Source organism: Dermacentor silvarum, chromosome 2, assembly GCF_013339745.2.
Source record: "Dermacentor silvarum isolate Dsil-2018 chromosome 2, BIME_Dsil_1.4, whole genome shotgun sequence".
NCBI lineage: Eukaryota > Metazoa > Arthropoda > Arachnida > Ixodida > Ixodidae > Dermacentor > Dermacentor silvarum.
The window spans coordinates 30116273-30124527 of record NC_051155.1 but is presented as its reverse complement, the minus strand read 5'-3'; positions in this window follow the sequence as shown (position 1 = coordinate 30124527).

Below are 8255 nucleotides of genomic sequence, written 5' to 3'. Positions count from 1 at the left end.
AAGTGCAACTCTCAAAACACTATCAAACGGAAAGCGTGGTCACTAAACTGCAGCTGCTCGGCAGGCGATCCTGTGTGGCTCCCAGGTTCTTGACGCACCGGCACCGTAGGCTAGAGAGCGACCCTCTGTGTGACGCCAGACCATAAGCTTCATAGCCCTACATGCATCGCCGACCTTTGTTTGCGCAGTCCTGCTCTAACCTGATGACACCGTAAATTTCACTGCGATAATTTTCAATACAAAAAGAAATTGGCCGCGTTATTAGGTATAATGCGGCGAATAATGCTTACGTGTTCATGCTTATACTCGTCGCGAATCCCTCGCGTCAGTATAAATTATCGACTATAGCCTACCTAAATCACTCTGCCCAAAAGGGAACAAATTACGCTGCGTTTGGACTCCTAAAACTTAACGCAAATAAAGTTTATTCATTGTGTGAATTTCAATTCAATCGTTAATTTAGACTGCTCTCAGGATTTTTTATGGCGAACGAACAGAGCAGAACAGTAATAAGTAGTCCTGTTAAACTGATTATAGTTGGTTGGGAACTTCTTGATTCATATTACCAGCGTGAACGAGACGGGATGCAGATAAGAGAAGTAGACACCCAAACATGAACACGACGGTAATTGTAGTAATTTGCCCGAACATGAAAAAAGTTTAGTTCAGTAGTTTTGTTGGCCTTCGCAGGATGACGCTTACGTCACGGGGTACCTGGCACTGGTGCAAAACATTGGCCATGCTCACATCGACGAGTCGCTCGAGTGGAACCTCGACATGCCCGACTGCCTCCAAAGTGGCGCTTGCGTGTTCACGCGACACAACTCAACCTACGGCCTAACTACTGGCCGCCGAGGTCATTGGGGAATTATGCTCTTACGTCAGTGGCTGCACGACGGGAATAGACAGGATCTGTCTGCCAGGCTGGAGGACTCTGACTACAAGGAACTGTTCCTGAAGATCAGAGCTGAGTTGTTCTGACACAAGCTGAGCGACTAGCCATAATGAACCGTGGGACTTTGATGCATAATTCTGTGTTTACACTTGTGAGAAAAAGTCTTGACAAAAACGGCATCATTTGTTTTGATTAAGTTTTTCAACATTTCATATTCATTTCAGCGAACACTTTATAAATTCTTCCAGGTTGCCTGTGGCAGATAGCCCAATCCTAGTTCATTAGCTGGTCTACTCAAACAGGCGGACATTACTTGCACAAGAAATTAAAATGCATGGTCGAATAATTAGCAGAAATTTACTAATTAGGTTTTTAACTAATTACCTGATGGCCCATATTGCAATTTATGAATTGTAGCCGTGGAGTTCGCAAGGCGGATCCACTTGGAATGAATTCTCGGGATGACACCAGTTTCGAGATAATAATTCCCGAACTTTGCGGATAAATGCATTGGCGTTCCAGTTGGGTTCTTAACAAAACGTCACTTTTTGCATTGAAGCACAAAATTAACTGGAACACCAATGCATTTCTCCGCAATGTTAGGGAATTAATATCTCCAAACTGGTGTCATCCCGAGAATTCGTTCCAAGTGAATCCTCTTTGTGAAATCCAGGGCTACAATTTGTAAATTGCAATAAGGGCCATCAGGTAATTAGTTAAAAACTTACTTAGTAAATTTTTGTTAATTAATCGCTCAAGTATTTAAACTTTCTGTGCAAGTAATGTCCGCCTCTTCGAGTAGACCGGCTCATTCACTAGAATCGGGGTATCTGCCACAGGCAACCTTAAATAAATGTCGCAAGTGTTCGCTGAAACACCCTGTATTAATATATATATATATAACATATATGACATATTATATGACATATTATATGACATATTATGACATATATATGTCATAAGAAGCTAACAAACAATGAGAAAGATCACGTGCTCGTCACGCCTGCGGCAGAAAGGATGTTCCACATCCGCCCCTAGGTTTGTGAGTGGTGGCGCTGGCGAACTAACACTCCCAGGGTTAATTCTAGTAAAACATAAATACCCCAGAAAGCGGATGGGAAAACAGCTCCGTGTTTGCTCAATGGTGAGAGCATCGCACGCGTAATGCGAAGACGTGGGTTCGTTCCCCACCTGTGCACAATTGTTTTTTCAAACGTTTTCATTTCCATCAATTTATCATTTCTTCAATTCAATTAGTAAGTACAAGTAATTTCCCCTATGTTGTTCTTGGTGTCATTGTTTGTTGGCTTCTTATGATGTGATTAATAAAAATCGGGTCCCTCGGTTCCCTTTCTTCTCGTTCGTATATATATATATATATATATATATATATATATATATCAGTGAAGCAAAGAATCACAGGAGCCGACACAGAAGTAGTTCGAAAAATAGAAGCACGTAGGAGAAACATAACAGGACTTTACTGACGTTTCGGCCGGGGTCCGGTTTTCATCCAAGAGTGCGTTTGCAAGACGTCAGTAAAGTCCTGTTATGTTTTTCCTACGTGCTTCTATTTTTTGAACCATATATATATATATATATATATATATATATATATATATATATGCATACAAAATGTTCTTCAATATAATGTCTGATCAAATCAGGGCAACGCTTGACTTCGTCAACAAAGAAAAGAGAACATTGTTTAACTACGCGAACGAACGGCCACAGAGACAGCATGGAACGACAGGCGCCAGTCCTTGCGACACCTCAGTTCATATGCACAACAGTGAGATGAGGTTTATGGACGAGTGTAGGTTGGTTGCGTATTACATAAACAGAATTTTTTTTCTGCCGCGCACGCGCAGTGGTGTGGTATATGTGTGGGATGTACATATATATGGTCTTTGTTAAACAAAGATTAGTTCCAAGTCTGCGTCTGTCCTTGTTCCATGCTGACTCTGCGGCCGTTTGTTCGCGCAGTTAAACACTCTTCGGTAATATGTAGCAACTCGCCCAACAAGTTCTTCTGAACTACAGAAGAAAGGAGGCTGTACATCAGGAAGGAATGTTCTACAATGTATCACGTCTGTGTCATCATTAGGTAATTCAGAAATTTGCGGAATACAATCAACCTCTCTGTATGGTTTCCATAAATTATGAAAAATTATTTACTTCAGTAGGGATACCAGCCGCCATAGAGGCATCGCGTAATCAAAGAAGTACCGGAGAAATATGTCAATATCTTGGAAAATATCTACAATTATTACACAGCTATCCTGGTTCTCCACAAGAAAAGTAGAAAGGTATATTTCAAGAAAGGGGTCACGCAGAGACAAAATCTCTCCAGTGCTTTTCACTGCAAGATTAGACATATTCGAGTTCACTGGGACGACTTGGGAGTAAAGATCAACGGCGCATATTTAAACAACCTTCGGTTTGCTGATGATATACACTGACCTGTTCAGCAACACTGAAGATGAATTGCCGCGAATGATTGAGGACTTCAATCGAGAAAGTGTAAGAATAGGATTGAAGAATAAAGGCAGAGGACAAAGGTAATGCAAGTAGCCTGGCAAGGGAACATCAATTCATGATTGAAAATCGGCCCCTAGAGTATGAGCTGGAGTATGTTCATTTGGGTCACTTACTCACAGGAGACCCTGATCATGAGAAAGAAAATTTACAAAGTTATAAAAATTGTTTGAACTGCATGCGGCAGGCATTACGATATCCTGACATAGAGCTTACCGCTGCCGTTGAAAATAAAAGTGTGAAATGCTTGTATTCCACCCGTCTTAACATATGAGGTAGAAACTTGGAGGTTAACAATGAAGCTCGAGATCACACAAAAAGCAATGTTACGAAAAATGGTCGGCGTAACGTTACGAGACAGGAACAGAGCGGTATGCATGAGAGAGACATGGACGCCAGCTTGTCCACATTGAATGGCTCAAGCCCTATTATGACCCACTTGTTTTGCCGTGACCTTGAGCCGCGAGATGGCTCATCTGCGCGTGGTGGCGGTTGTAAGGAAGAACATCCCGGCCAGCGACATTGCCACTGGTTCACCTGGTGTAGAGGGTCGAGCTCGTAGCGAAAGAGACATATATATTCTGAAGAGAAAGTGAACTTGGCTTCGGGCGCTCGCAAAGCGGGCGCGAAGAGATGAAGACGACGAGGCAGAGAATAGAACAGCTGGCCCACGATTTTTTTAGTCTTTATTTATTCCTTTATTCTATTCAAGTCATGTGGTATATTCTACCTATTCATTCTTATGTGCGAACGTATTCCCAAATTTATGTTTTCAGGATTTTATAAATCTCCTGGCTCATTGTTACATCGAACTACCCGGTTCCTGGCCAATCCCCTAGAGTGGGTATGTGCCACTAACACCAAGGCTCTACATCTACATCAACGCCTCCTATAAAGACGCCTCCTATAAGGACAATGCCTGGAAAATGAGCCGCGAACTCGCTGCCCTACCCTCGGAATTTTCTCTCCCCCACCAGTAGATAGGCGAGCGCCCCTGACGGGCGATCCTTGTAAACATGCCGGCGCGCGGCGGCCGGGAGCCGAGCAGCTGGCTTGTCGCGAGCAGACGACACCTTGCCGACCGCGCGTGGTCACCGGTGCTATATGCAGACGATGACACTCAAGTGGTTTCTTTATCGCTGTTCTGAGATCATGCGAGTCACTTTACGGGGATTTTTGGCGCTGGTCAGTTTGTTTTAGTACAAAAATTTGCTGAAGAGCTGCAAATTTCCGCGCGGCGTCAGCGGCGCTGAAACCTACGCCGGCGTTTTTATTGCGATAGCAATTATATGGACACTTCAACCGGATTTCTGCCGTCGGCGTCGCCGTCGTCGTCGCCGTCACCGTCGCCGTCACCGTGAGGTTCCCTGTACATAAAATCTTCGCCGCGCGCCGTATGCCCGAGCGGAAGCGTGCGGAGACGCGCGCTATCACGGAGAGCGAACGCACTCAATCTCCCACGCGCAAGCAAGGAAGCAGGAAGCCAGCGCCGGAGGGAGCGGGGGGTGGCGCACTTCTACTCTGCCAGCAACCGCGCTCGTCGCTCGTACGCACCGTCTCTTATCTCCACACGGCTCTGCCCTTTATGCGCCGTGCATTCGCCGCTCAGTTTCCGTTGAAGCGATAGACCGCACGTACCTTCGCCCGCTGCGGCGTATGCTTGCTGCCAGCGTTTTGGCAGTCGTTGTCTGCAGTCATTCAGTGTGATCTATTCGTGTTTGTTTGTGCGCACTCACACCACGCTTGTTCATTCAGTTAGTAATAGTCGGGTCACATTTTCCAACGCACGCTACACATGAAATGCTGCCCGGATCGGCAGTGCAGCGCTACAGGTGTGTCCCTTCGCACGCGCTGCCCACGGGAAGCGCTTCTCATCAATACCACCGTTTCACACGCGCCTTCTCGTGGTCATCGAGTCTCTCTTCATGTCGGTCTACTTACGCCGCAACACACCTGCTTACTTAATCAGCTCATGTTTACTACAATTCATATTGCTACCAAAGCCGCTCACCTTACTTCGTATGACATTGCTGTGTTGTTATCGCATTCATTGCTTCGCCCTTAGGGCGAAACTGTGACATTTTTTTTCCAGGGACGCCGGCGGGAGCTCGCGCTCTCCGCCGGCGGACAGCGCGCTGCCGGCTGCTCCCGGCTACGCCATTGGCTATGCTGATGGTGTCACGTGACCAGGCGGTAGGTAGGCGAGTGCTCTCGCACGGCGCATGGTCACAACACCCGGCAGGGACCTCTCTATGGGAAAAAGAGTGACGTTCCAGGAATTGTCTTTATAGGAGGCGTTGTCTACATCTACAACGGGTGCTGTCTCTGTGTCTCTGATTCATTACAATGGCGCAGTGGACAACGAACCTGCCTTAAGGGTTCCGGCCTTAAGTGTTCCCTCGCACGGTTCTTCGGCGTGACAACGTCATCCTTTGGCTTCGCAACATCAATGCCTTGGCTGATCGTCATGCGTGGCCCGACCACACAAGATGGATGGTTGCAGCAAAATGACTCTGCGGTGCCGCCAAGGCATGGAAAAACTACGAAGTCATCAAGCAGCGGTCCTGGAATGAATAGAGTACAGCTCTCAGTTCAATTCAATTCATTTTTATTGATAAGTAAATTGGTACATATACAGTAGTATACAGGAAGGGGTCCCAAAGTAAAAACTGCAGGCCCCCCTTACGATGAATTAAATATCTAATGAAATAAAACTAACACTGCATAGGTGAAAAATTGATAAGCATATGAAAGACGAAACAAGTACAGTGATATCATGCATAATCATGTACTAAAAAAGACAAGTTACAAAAAATAAAAGGTGTAAAAAAATAGAATCTGATCGCTGCTTACGGCCCGCTCAGGTATGCCTGCGACGAGCCCGGCCAGCACTGCCCTATGGCTGGAGGAAGCACCACTTTGATGGAAGCAGCACTTTGACGCACCAGTCATGCCCAGGAACGCCTTGCCAGGGAGGCCCGCAGGCTGCCCCGCTGCAGAAGCTGGCTCCCCGACTGTCGTCGTCGGCTTTGCCGCAGAAGGTGGGAAGCGCACGGTGATTACCGCTCTCGCTTCGAGTCACCACCGAGCGGCAGGTCACAAAACAGCATCATCGGCTCCACCACAACCCATAAACACGCAGCAGAACACCGCTGCTACGTCGACTTGCCATTATACTGGCACCCGGGACTTCGCACCCGGGAAGGTTTTGGCAGATTACCTCGCCACCTGCCCCGCTGGAGATTCATAATGCGAGCCAGTTTTACCACCACAGGTCTCCGACTCTGCGTCGACCACTTCCGACACTTTACCATCATTTCTAGAGACCGATGTCTACGATAGACGCGAGTAAACTCGACGTCACCTGGCTAGGCCCACTCCGGGACCATCAGGTCAAACCTGACGGCCCTCTCGCGGGCCCTCTGTACTGCCAGGATTTGGGAGGTCTGATCTTGGGCCTTAATAAGCGTCATCATTTCCTCTTGGGTGAAAGGGGGACCGGCAGAGGCGCAGCCCCACAGGACATGCTCGAAGTCCGCATAACCACCACATAGGGGGCAGTCCGGGCTTGGTAACCGTTCGGGGTACATTGTGTGCAGTGCCGCAGGGCTCGGGTAAGTGCTTGTTTGTAGAAGTCTGAGAGTGACTGCCTGGGCCCTGCACAGCGATGAGTGCGGCAGAGGCAGGAGTCTTCTTGATAGGTAATTGTGTTTGCAGATCTCGTAGTACGAGCAGAGAGGCTTGGGTCGCCCAGGAGAGGACGCATTACCCGGCGCACGGTCAGTCATACCTCGTGCAGCCGAGTGTGCCTCTTCGTTGGGGTTGAACGAGGCACCCTCAATATTTCCAAGGTGCGCAGGGGACCAGGGCCAACGAGTGATGTTTGAGGTCTTTAGCGTTTTGGATGATACGTAGGGCCTGGGGAGCCACCATTCCCATCTGAAAGGCCCTGATAGCGGTCTTGGAGTCTGAATAAATCGTGTCATGTACACCGTCCGTCAATGCAAGAGCAATGGCAACCTGTTCTGCAACGCTGGAACTAGAAGTGCGGATGGTAGCGCAGCTGATGATTTTCGAATCACAGTCGATGACCACTGAGGAGAAGGCTTCTTCTTGAGCGTACTAAGCAGCGTCTACGAAGCATCTTCGATCCTTGTCCAAGCGGGCACTGGCGAGCAGAGCTTTACCCCTGGCTCGTCTTTGTCCTTCGTTCTAGGTAGGATGCATATTGCGTGGCATCCGGTGTATGGAAATCTTGGATCTTATGTCATTGGGCAGCTTCACAGCGTCGGGACCGACGACCGTGGGGTTACGTCCCAGCATGCCAAGTATGGCTCGGCCCGCTGGGGTGCCGGACAGTTTAACAAACTGAGAAAACTCTTGGGCTTCAATAATTTCTTTGAACGTGTTGTGAATGCCCAACTTGAGGAGGTCTTCTGTGTGCGTTCGGGCAGGAAGGCCAAGGGCAAGCTTGAATACTCTTCTGATTAGGGCATTGATCTTGTTGCGCTCCGACACGAGCCAGTTGTGCATGGCCGCCGATTAAGCGAGGTGGCATAGCACAAATGCGTGGATAAACCGGATCAGGTTGTCCTCCCTGATTCCGCGGTTCCTGTTGGCGATTCTTCGGATCAGTCCGAGGGCACTTTCGGTCTTGGAACAAATGCGTTTGACGGCGGCTCCATTGACCCCATTAGACTGTATAAACATTCGTAGGACCCTGACAGTGTCCACCCGCGGAACTGGGTCTGGAATTCTTCGTATTCCAGAGACCGAGAGAACTTTTGGTCCACAGCGGTCAGTGAAACTGCTCCCAAACACT